Source organism: Pyxicephalus adspersus, chromosome 9 (genome assembly GCF_032062135.1).
Source record: "Pyxicephalus adspersus chromosome 9, UCB_Pads_2.0, whole genome shotgun sequence".
Classification (NCBI taxonomy): Eukaryota; Metazoa; Chordata; class Amphibia; order Anura; family Pyxicephalidae; genus Pyxicephalus; species Pyxicephalus adspersus.
In genome coordinates this window covers 32,430,521-32,442,591 of record NC_092866.1, presented here as the reverse complement: position 1 = coordinate 32,442,591, position 12,071 = coordinate 32,430,521, and positions in this window count along the sequence as shown.

The following is a 12,071-nucleotide window of genomic DNA, read 5'->3' as shown; positions in this document are numbered from 1 at the left end:
GCAATATGCGTTTTGCAGGTTGCCACAAGGGTTCAAGTCTAGTTCAACATACTTTCACATCTGTATGGTGGACATTCTGAGACCATTTTCAGAGCCAGAATGTATCATACAATATGTAGATGACATTCTTCTCCAAACAGAGACGAAAGAACAATACTATGCCCTGCTGAATGAGTTACTGACACTGATTGAGAATGCAGGTCTTAAACTAAATCCCAAAAAGGCACAGTTGATGAAGGAATCAGTCTGTTTTTTAGGGGTGATAGTTTCACAGGGGGGAAGGACTCCTGACCCTAATAAATGTGAAACTATCAGAAAGTTACCTAGGCCAAGCACTAAGACAGCGCTGAGGCAATTCCTCGGCGTTGTTGGTTTTTGCAGTGACTTTATTGAAGGCTTTGCAGAGAAAGCAAAGCCCCTGTATGATCTATTGAAAGGGGACAGGAAAGAGACCGATCCCCTGGATTGGTTTTAGGAGCATGAGGAATCTTTCACCAGGCTAAAAGTTAACCTGATGCAGGCCCCAGCCTTAAGTAATCCGAATGCAGATTTGCCTTTTGCATTGCAAGTATAGGCATCTGCAGTTGCCATAACAGCGGTGTTGCTGCAAGAAAGACAAGGCAAATGGGTAAACCTGTCAGATACTGGTCCAGAGTGTTAAGTCCAGTAGAGAGAGGATTTGATGAATGTGTTAGAAATCTTTTGGCATTACACTGGGCGGTTCTTGCAACTGAGCATGTAGTGGGATTTGGGAGTATCATCTTGCAGACACCCCATTCTCCCATTAAGATGCTTCTGGAACGTACCCTCAGTGGAGTGTCCTCCCAAAGGGTAGCTAGATGGCTAGTAGACCTGACAACTAGGAACATCACAGTGACACACAATGCTACCTATATTCTCCCTCAATTGATGCAATATAAAGGAGAGCAGCATGACTGTGGGGAGGTGCATCAGGCTAGATTGCAGGAAGTATTTAGACTAGTGGCAGGTAAGGAAGACCTGAAGATATGGATGGATGGATCTAGGTACTGGGAGGGAGGAAGATTTCACACAGGATATGCCCTGTGGTGCCCCCAGACCAATGAGCAAATTTTGATTAGATGCCCCCGAAGCTTTTCTGCCCAGAGAGCGAAGTTAGAAGCCATGAGAGAAGCCATTGTCCAAATGTATCTTTTTACATCTGTTTGGAGGCTGTAGAAGCTCTACACAGTGCTGAAAAAAAAAACAATTTTTCCTCCTATTGACTTCAATGGTGTTGGAATTCGATGTTCGACCACCCGAATTTCTTTGCTATATTCGAGCGAATAGCTGCCGAATCGAATAGTGAGCTATTCGACCAACACTAGTGGTAATAATGGATGCCCACCACCAACAGCAGCGCTTCTTGTTCTTGGGTCTGCAGCTAAAAACAAACTCATACTGCTTTGCTTGACACCCTGCAAAATATCACCCTGCATTCTTCACGTACCAGTGAGGCAAGTCATAGTCGTCCATCGTTGGAAGCTGCCTGTCACCACAGCTATGCCTCAACAACCACGACCGCCACCACGACCACCAGCTCCAGAGCACCTTTCAGCCCAGTTGGATGTTTGCCCGTGTGGGCATTTTTTAATGTCCATAGTGATGACAACACTATGGTCATCTGCAAACTGTGTGCTCAACACTTGAAACGAGGCAAAAACCCAAAAAAACTTGGAACAAGTTGCATGAGCACACATTTAAAAAGCCACCACTCGGTAACCTGGCGGGAACACCTGGTGAAAGCACAGAGCTCTGTGCGACCACCTCTGCCCAAGAAGCAAGCTCAAACTGCTCGATCTTCCTCCACTGCCTTTCCTCCTTCTGCCACCAAAGTTACCCGTGCTGCTGCCAGCAATTTGAGTGGCGCATGTAGCCAAGCATTACCTTTTTTTGCTTTGTAGCTAATATGTTTCACAAAGTGTAAATAAGTATAGTAAGTGGATTTTTTTATTGGGGGGGTTGACACCAAAAATGTAAGTGCACTGTGTGTGTTGTATGCAGCACTTTCCTTCAGTGGTGACGCTTGTAATATGCAGCACAGTATACAAACTATATACTGCTGCAGTATACACTGTGTCTGTGTGTCTGTCTCACAGTACAAGAGTTATACTGTGCATGCATTCAGGGAGGGTACCCTGACTCTGGCTGCGTGTATGTAACACACTGACTATCTATCTATCTATCTATCTATCTATCTAACAGTGAAACACTCAAACTGAGTACAGTAGATTTCAAGACTGCACCAATACAGCACAAGGAAGCAGTAGCCTTTTGGAGCCAGTTTGAAAAAACAACCTGGACCACCTGTTTATTCGGCTCACCGAGGTGCTGAGCCCCAAATGTCTGGTGATATGCAACATGTTCATGTCTGTTGGATTCAAAGCTGGTGAAGTGCTGGAGTACCCCATTCCTAATGTGCTTTGGGACATCATAGAAGGGAATTTCTGCAGGGTTAAAAATGCCACCCACTCGATTCAGCTGGCTCATCTGAAGTATACCTGCATCCTGATGGCTCATATTGATCAAGCTTGGGCCGTGCAGCAGGAACAGCAGGAAAAAGAAGTGATGGGCTCTGAGACGGAGCGTGGACAGCATTGGTAATTGGCATCTAGAGCTGGGTACTGGGCAGGCGGCAGCAATAACAACATGAGGAGGAGGCGGTGGGCCCTGAGATGGAGCAAGGACGGCATTAGAGGTTGAGGCCATCACCTATATGGACAGTGTAGAAGCTGTAGCTATTGGAGACATGAATGGATCAACGAGATTCCAATCCGCAACTACTATGTAGCGAAACCACATGAAAGGGAACGGGCTTGGTGAAATCAATGGGGTAAAAAGACCCTGTTGAGCTTGAGTCTAGTCTGGCATCTAGAGCTGGGTACTGGGCAGTGGGCAGGCAGCAGCAGTAAGAGCAGGAGGAGTAACACAGCCATCCACACTACGTCTCAGGGCCTGCCTCTTCCTCCTCATGCTATTACTGCTGCTGCCTGCCCACTGCCCAGTACCCAGCTCTAGATGCCAGACTAGACTCACGCTCAACAGGGTCTTCTTTCCCCGCTGATTCCGCCAAGCCTGTTCCGTTTCATGTGGTTTCGCTATATAGTGGGTACGGATTGTAATCTCGTTGATCCATTCATGTCTCCAATAGCTACAGCTTCGACACTGTCCATATGGGTGATGTCCTCAACCTCTAATACCCTCCTTCCCCCTTCTCAGGGCCCAACGTCTCCTCCTCATGCTGTAACTAATGCCGCCTGCCCAGTTCCCAACTCTGGATGCCAGTTACCATAGTGGTCCCCGCTCCATCTCAGTGCCCACCGCCTCCTCCTACTGCTGCTGCTGCTGCCACCTGTCACTTGTAACGTATAACAGAGCTGTGTAGCTGGCTAATTTTTGGACTGAAAGACCGCCCTCAGAGACCTCTGCAAGTACTCTGAAGCCGGTGTATGGCTTGTAACGAAGCGGTGAAACCTGGTGGCTAATTTTTGGACCAGAGGAACCCCCTCATGTCCCTCCCTGGCTGTACTCGGAGACCGTGTAAAATCCGGTATGTTACCTTGGCCGACCCATAAAATAGCATGAGCTATTCGACCAAAACTACTTGCCAGCAACAGAAAAAAGACTTCCTTATTTTATTTTTACTTGTACAGTGTTGTGCAGAGCTGGGAGAGTCTTGACATGTCTTTTTACATGTATTTATAGGCTGCAGAAGCTCTCCACCGACCCGCATAACAACCCAAATTTTTCCCACATTGACTTTAATGGAGTTCGATGTTTGATCACCCGAATAATTATGCATTATTCGACCGAATAGCTGTCGAATCGAATAGTGAGCTATTCGACCAACACTAGTTATTAGTAACCCACCTTTCGTTCATTTTCAAAAAGGTGAGGCGATTGACATTTTCCGGCAACAGTCGTGATCGGTTGTCTGTTACCACTCCTCCAGCAGCACTGAAGGTTCTTTCTGACAGAACACTGGATGCCAGGCACAAAAGAAGCTTGATGGCATACTGTGCCAACTGCGGGCAGATTTCAAGGCAAATTAATGGCGTCACTACTGTCAGGACAGGCATCCTCCACATAACTGCTGTCGTCAACACCACCACTAACAGCCAGAAAAGAGCCAACGTAATCGTACACCATGTGCTTCATCAATTCTCGATGGGTATGCCCCTGCACTTCACTTGTTTGAGGTGGCGGCATCAGGTTTCGACAGGCATCCAGAAAATCCCCCCTGCCTTGGCCTACACTTTTGAAAGTGTGCGGCCTGCTGCCACTACTGCTGATGCTGCTGCCGCTGCTACAGGGGGATACGATGCAGGCGCTGTCCGCCTGAGCTCCCTGTGTGGAATTTGGTGCGCAGAATCCTCACACAGCCGGTCGCATAGTATTCTGCTCAGGCAGGTCACCTTTTCTTTTTCCTGCGCCAGGTTGGGTAAAATCTGTGACATTTTGTCTTTGTAGCAGTGATCCAGAAGGGTGGCCAGCCAGTAATCATCCCGGTTTTTGATGCTGCAAATGCAGGGATCCCTCTGTAGGCATCGCAACATGTGGACACACATAAAAGAGGGGTTCCCTTGGCTCATCCTCCTCCTGTTCCTCAGTAGGTGCCAAAACATCTTCCTCCTAATCAGCCACGTCCTCCTCTTCAAGCTGTAGCAGTTCCTGTTGTTCCATCGCCCGCACAATGCCTGGGACGTGACAGCACAAATGTGGTTTGGACGGGTCCTGTCCACCAGCCCCAAGATGGTCTCCCTCATCATCATATTCATCTTCCTCCTCCTGCTTTTGAACCTCCTGATGGTGGCCAGTGTCCCTTCTTGCTCCTCCTGATGCTGGCTGTGTGCTATGGAGTGTAATGTCACCATCATCCTCCTCCCCCATTTCTTCCCCTTCTCTCCCATCGCCACTTTCCATCAGCCCACACAGGGTATTAATAAGCATAAAGATCATGGGAATGACATCGTTCCAGCCTGATCACTCCCAACTCACAATGTTTGTGGCCTGCTCAAAGGGGACCAGTACCTTGCACAGCTTCTCCATTTGCAGCCACTGGTCACTGGTAAAATTGCTCAGTTGTGTGGCTGTACCAAGGGCCCCGATGCACCACACTGACCAAGCAATAGCGGATGGCTAGCTTTTGCTTACACAGACACTGGAGCATCTGCAGGGTGGAGTTCCATCTAGTCACAGTGTCACAAATCAGTCTATGCGGTGGCAGTAGGGGATCGGCGTACATGGCTGCAGATGGAGCGAGCCTGTCTTAGTAAGTCCTGCAGTCCTGGGTACATGCGGAGGAACTTCTGCACCACCAGGTTCAGTACATGCGTAAAGCAGGGCAAATGTGTTATGTGGCCAATGCGCAGCGCGGCCACAAGGTTGGCCCCGTTGTTGCACACTACATTGCCTGTTTTGAGCCGAGAGGGTGTCAACCAAGCCTCAACCTCTCTGTGCAAAGCGGACGAGAGTTCTCTGCCTGTGTGGCTTTTCTCCCCCAAGGACACCAGTTTCAGCACTGCCTGGCAATGCGTGTGCTTGAGAGAGCCGTAGTGGTGTGCCTGCTTAACCACAGTGTCCTCCGTTGCTGGCCTTTCAGGAGGAGTGTCGAAAAGAGAGGGTTTGCCTTTGGAAGGAATGAAGGAGGAGGAGAAGGGAGAGGACTGGGGTAGCCCATACTTTCCCAACACACCCCTCGGCGGGGGTACTAAGTGCTGCAATGCCTCTTGCAGACTACCGCCTACTGAGCTATGCAAGGCCACCCAGTGAGCGGTGAAGGACAGGTAGTGTCCCACTCCGTGCCTGGTTGTCCAGCTGTCCATCGTGACGTGGATTGGACTAGACACAGAGAATGCCAATGCCCCGAGGAGGTTACTCATTACATGTGCGTATAAACTGGAAACAGCTGTGTGGGAGAAGTAATGCCTGCTTGGTATATTCAACCGACGCTCGGCACAGGCCATTAGGTCATGGAAAGGGACCAGGGTCCAGAATGTAGCTGCAAGGCTAACCTCCTGAGATGTAGTAGCAATGACAGTTGGAGGTGTAGAAGGAGTCAATGGAGGTGGAAAAAGAGACGATGATGTGGTTGCACATCCTTTAAGAGAACGCAAGTACTGCTCCCACTTTAGTTTGTGGTTCTTGCGCATGTGGAAAAGCATGGATGCTGTACCCAATGTGATCCAGCCTGTCCTCTGCGAATCTGCCTGTGGCACAGGATGCAGATTGCTATGCACCCGTCATCGTCTTTCAGCGTGAAAAAGGACCACACTAGAGAGGTGCGTGCAACCAATCTGCTGCTCTTTTTCTTTGCCTGCCTCTGCGTCTGCTTGGTGCCCTGCGTCTGCTCCAGCTCCATCTTCCCCACGGTCACATCATCTCTGACTGTTCCCTTGCTTGTGTCCACACGTCTGTGTGTTCTTTGAGACTCACATAAGCCTCATTTTAATGTAAGCCAACCTCTCCAAAGTGCTGACCACACTCTCCAAGGGTCTGAAAGTCTGCCTCCTGCTCTGAAATTTGCTATGACAGATCCTCAGGCTGTTCGTCAAACAACAAGGAAGAGTCATCGGGAGGTACAGGCACATTAGCCACGCTAACTCTGGTCTTTGCTCCTGCCACAGCTGTGCTGTTTGCTGCTGCTACAGAAAAAGAGCCTGCTGCAGAAGAAGAGCCTGCTACACTTGAGGCCCCTGAGACCCAGTCCACAATACTCTCAACATGACATGGCTGTAGGATTGTAATACGCCCTCTCAATAAATCTACCAGCTTACTGGTCTCAGGTCTGTTTGACAACTTGTTCTGCTGCCTCCATAGGTTTGCTGGTGCTGCTGTCCTACAGTGGTGGACTCCCCGGGGAGTATGCCCACTGCCAGATGCAGCAGGTTGCCCAACACCACGCCTTCCCCTGCGTCTACCACTCATCTTTTACTTATTCGGGAAAAAATGCACCTGTATCAAATGTTTTGTTTGGTAAATAGCAAGTGGTATCAGAATTAAATATCTGTATTTTTTGAGAGAAATACAGAAAATTTTCTGGCTTTTTTGATAGATAGTAAGTGGGATCAGAAAAAATATCTGTATTTTGTTGGGAGAAATACAGAAATTTTTCTGGCTATTTTGATAGATAATAATTGGGATCAGAATAAAATATCTTTATTTTTTTGAAAAAAATACTGAATTTTTTTTGGCTTTTTTGATAGCAAATGGGATCAGAATAAAATATTTGTATTTTTGTGAGTGAAATACAGAAATTTTTCTGGCTTTTTTGATACATAGCAAGTGCAATCAGAATGAAATATCTGTATTTGTGGAGAGTAATACAGGCTTTTTTGATAGATAGCAAGTAGGATGGGAATAAAATATCTGTAAATTTTGGAGAAAAATACAGAAAATTTTCTGGCTTTTTTGATAGACAGCAAGTGGGACCAGAATTAAATATCAGTATTTTTTTAGGAGAAATACTGAAATTTTTCTGGATTTTTTGATAGATAGCAAGTGGTATCAGAATTAAATATGTGTATATTTTTCAGAGAAATACTGATTTTTTTTTTCTGGCTTTTTTGATAGATTGCAAGAGGTAGCAAAAAAACAATCTGTATAGGCTCCAAACCTGTCCCTATCACAATGCACAATGGCTTTTGTGATAGATTGCAAAAAGTATCACACTGAAATATGTTTTTTAGAGTGTAGGAAAGAAATATTTCTGCCTTTTAACTTATAACTAGCAAGAGATAGCAAGAAAAACTGCACAATCTTTATATTTCAATATAAACAATATATATATATTCCCTATATACGGAAGGGTCCTAACCTGTCCCTGTCACAATTCACTTCTCTCCCTGCTTCTTTCCCTCACACAGAACACAAGATGGAGTGACTAACCTCTCCCTCCTTCCCTGTATTTATGCCTGTTCTGAGATCTCTGTTGATTGGGCTGCTGGGCCTTGTTGTGCATCCTGGTAACAAATGATTCCCTCCCAGCTACGCCATTCCCACCGGAAATAGTCACAGTTCCCACCCCTTGCATTTCCCCTCATTTGTTCGGCGAGAACACAACCTCATGACGAATCACAAGGCCATTCTCTCTTGAATGTTCAGTAAGCGAGAAAGGCCCAATTCACCGCGAGATCGAACTTACAAATCTTGCTCGCTCACCCTACTCACCACTAGAGCCGACAAATCTTTAAGCTGGGAGTCCAATTCCATTTATAGATGCAGTGTTAAGTAATGGCTATGTTCCATGACATTTACGATCATTTATATTGAAAATCTGATCTGGTATCTCAACCTGATCTTGACGACTTCCTCAAAAATGATTCCTTGCCCAAACTGAAAAACAAACATAAAGCCATCTTGGAGAAGCCATTCTCAGTGGAAGAGATGTTGAAAGTTCTCAAGATACTTAAAACTAGTAGTGCACCTGGTCCGGATGAATCTTCAAATGCTTATTATAAAAAATTTGGTCCCACCCTGGCGCCTCACCTGGTAGACTATTTTAATTACCTCAGCAAAAAAGAATCCCCTTCCTCCTGGGGCAAATTTGGCATATATCAGCGTAATTCCTAAAACAGGAAAAGATGCCACTGAGGTCTCAAATTATATGCCAATTTCTCCTATAAACTGTGATTTGAAACTTATGATGAAGATTTTAGGTCTATTGATTTATTGGGCCTGATTTAACAAGCAAATACGCGTAAGCTCGACGCATGTATTTACGCACAGATATACAAGGCGTTTTTCCACAGGCCAGAGCTGAGTACACTCACCTTCACTTGCCAGCCAGATTTCTGCCTTGAGAAATGAGCAATAGGGGTTGCGAATCCGCCAAAAAAGGTGATTAGTTTGCAGCTGCGCGATTCAGGAGGATCTGTCAATGGTGAGGTCATAGCAAATAATTAGCACACACCGGCTCCCTGTTCTGTGCGCATCTACAGTCCTTTACAGGTCAATTTGAATCTTTCATGCTTCATCTTCTTTTGGGTAAGTGCTACATTTTTATGTTACATACTCATTCACAAAATTGTTCATTTATTGTTACATTTGTTGCACTGTTTTGATACTTTTTGATTTGCTTTGCAACACTGCAAACTAATTTAGATCAAGCTGTATATTTACCAGTTACCAGTTCATAATATGTCATCACACAATAGTATGAATTTAAAAAAATTGTCGCCAAGCATTTGTGATCTAAGTCAAATTTCATTGTAGTCTGGCTTGATAGAAATAAAATATATGAAAAAAGGATCGTTGCCAAAGATGTTTTAATACAGGTATCAAGAAACATTTAGTGATTTCACTTGTGTGTGTATGTCAAAATACATTTAAATGAATATAAATACATATGCATTTTCATTATTACTATTTAACTGGACTGGTTTGTGTGTGGGGGGGGATTAATCAAGTAAGTTTGTTTGGATGGTATGCATTGCTTTGACCTTTTAATCCTCATTATTGTTAGTTTCATCTTTTGCTGCAATGTTTTTGTGCCTGGTTTGTATTGACAGTTTCTGTTGTTTAGCAAATCTTCAAATCTTCTGTTGTGCAAATCTTCAGCAATGTTTTGTCATTTTTTTCCACAAATATTAAGTACAAATGTCGGCATGGTTTCCACTCCAAACTGCTACTTGACTCCCCTGTTTGCCGTTGTCCCATTCTCAAAGTCACATTGTCATATATTGGTATTTGAATGTATTATGTACATATTTCTTTTATTAATAAATTGTCATGGTTTTTCTTTCTTTGTTTTTTTTTTTGTTTTTATTTTATTAGTCTGACATTTGCACTTATGTTGATTTGCTGCCACACAACTCCTCTGTACATTTGTGGTAGTGTTAAAGGTTTTTCTCATTGTGCTGTGCTCCCTGATCTTAGCCCTATTGTATACAAACACACTTCCACTTGCTGTCCAAACTGGTTGTCAATTAGATGTCCAGCTGAGTTGCTTACATATTCTAACACACCTGATGGTAATGGAAGTAGGTCCAGGTTGCCAAGCACAACATCAAACCACATTGATTGACAAGCTCAAAAGCAGGGTCAAGCACTCTTAAATACCAGATAGTATGCTTTATTTATGCGTTTACATGATTCTAATATTAATATATAATATTATAATATTATTATATATTAATATTGTATTTTTATTACGTATTAGTAATTTTGTATTGAAAAATGCCAGGGACAATTTAACTTGCTTTGTGCCAACAAACTCATTTTTTTTACTCCTCAAACCAATGACCAGAATGTCAAAAGGCATTTCCGCCTGTACCGCCAGGTCATCCATGACCTGTACATCTTTCTGGAAGCTAAAATTGCTCCGAAAACCAAGAGAAGCTAGGCTGTGCCAAGAATGGGGAGGCTTCTGTACACCTTATATTTTAGGAAGGAAGTCCTTTCAAACCACGTCGCTCTTAATTTGTGCACTGAGCCAGTCTACAGTTTCCTGGGTGTTTCTGAAGGTTTAAATGCCATTTAGACCTTTGCCCACTTATTATTCACTTCCTCACATCAGCTTGGGAGTAGAGGAACATAAAGATGGATTTCTCCTTTAACCGGAAGCAATATCATCCACGAATGTACGGTAGTTTGTGATGTAACATTCCAGAGGCTTGGCAGCACAGCAGAGGGATGGTATAGCCCTGTAAAAAAATAGATTACATTATTAGGATGTGTTAAGATGCATGGTTAATTATGCTTTAGTGGTAACTACATGCTGCTTGATTGTATTTTTCATGCTTTTCTGGCTGCATAAGCAATGCTTGCCAAAATCTGCACTAAATTGCACTCCCAGTTTGGCAATGTGTTTTTGTAAAGTGTCACATAAAGGTCCAACTCTTAGATAAATATGTCTGCTTTTTCATTTCCCAAACAACTAAAGAGTGCTTGCTATGACTTCAACTTCTAGGATGGTTTGTAACCCAAACATGATGTGCTGAAATATGTAATGCATGCATTGTAAACATATGTAAATACTCACGCGCAAAGTCATTGGCAATAAGTTCATCCGTGACTCGATGTCCCTCTGCTATGCTTTGGGAGCTGGAGGCGGGATGTTGGTGCACCTCTGGCTCTTCTTCCTCTGGAATGTCCCAGGTATCACCATGGTGCAGGCACAGGTTGTGCAGGGCGCAGCATGCCATGATGACTCGGCAGCTTTCCAGGGTGCGTAGGGGAGTTCACCACCGGGCTGCGCCAAGCACAGAAACTGTGCTTTTAGCAGCCTAATGGTGTGCTCCATATCCCCCCGACTTTTTGAGGAGCCTTGTTGTAATTATGCTCTGCTTCAGACCGGGGGTGACGCACAGCTGTCATAAGCCAAGGAAGCTGCCCGTATCCTTTGTCAGTAGTTAAAAGACAAACATAATAAGTGTTAGTTCTTTGGTATAGTAGGTGTTCTGTGAATGCAGTGTAACACTGGAGTTTTTTTACAAAGGTTGCTAAGGGTTGTGCTCTCTGGTCACTTTATTGCTTTTTAATTGTTAGGAGCCAATGTTACTACTGACTACCACACTAAAGTACTGTGAGCTGTGAACATAGTAATTAGACTAGGTCTTCTGGGAATATTTTAAAGTTAGTTCTTCCCCTATGCTCCCAATATTGTACAATATTTATAAACTATTTGCTAAATTACATATTAGCACAAAATATGACATATATACAATATAGGTAATAGCTTGGCATTCTGACAATGCAAAGGGACATAGCAACATAATAGGTGTCCTTATGATTTTACTAGTGTTAGTTGTATTACAGTAATGACGTTATACATTACCTATTAACCAGCCCTCAGGCATTTCTCCAGAGATGATTTTTTGGTAGAGGGCTGTCTGATGCAGGATATAGGCATCATGGCATGATCCTGGGACACCTGTGCATGGACTCATGATTTTCCTGTTGGCATTACAGACTATTTGTACATTCAGCGAATTATATCGGTTCCGGTTGCTAAAGGCGGTTTCCTGACGTTTAGGGGCCTGAATTGCCACATGGGTGCCATTGATGCCCCCAAAACATTAGGAAAGCCCGATCGCCTGAAGAAGTCCATCTTT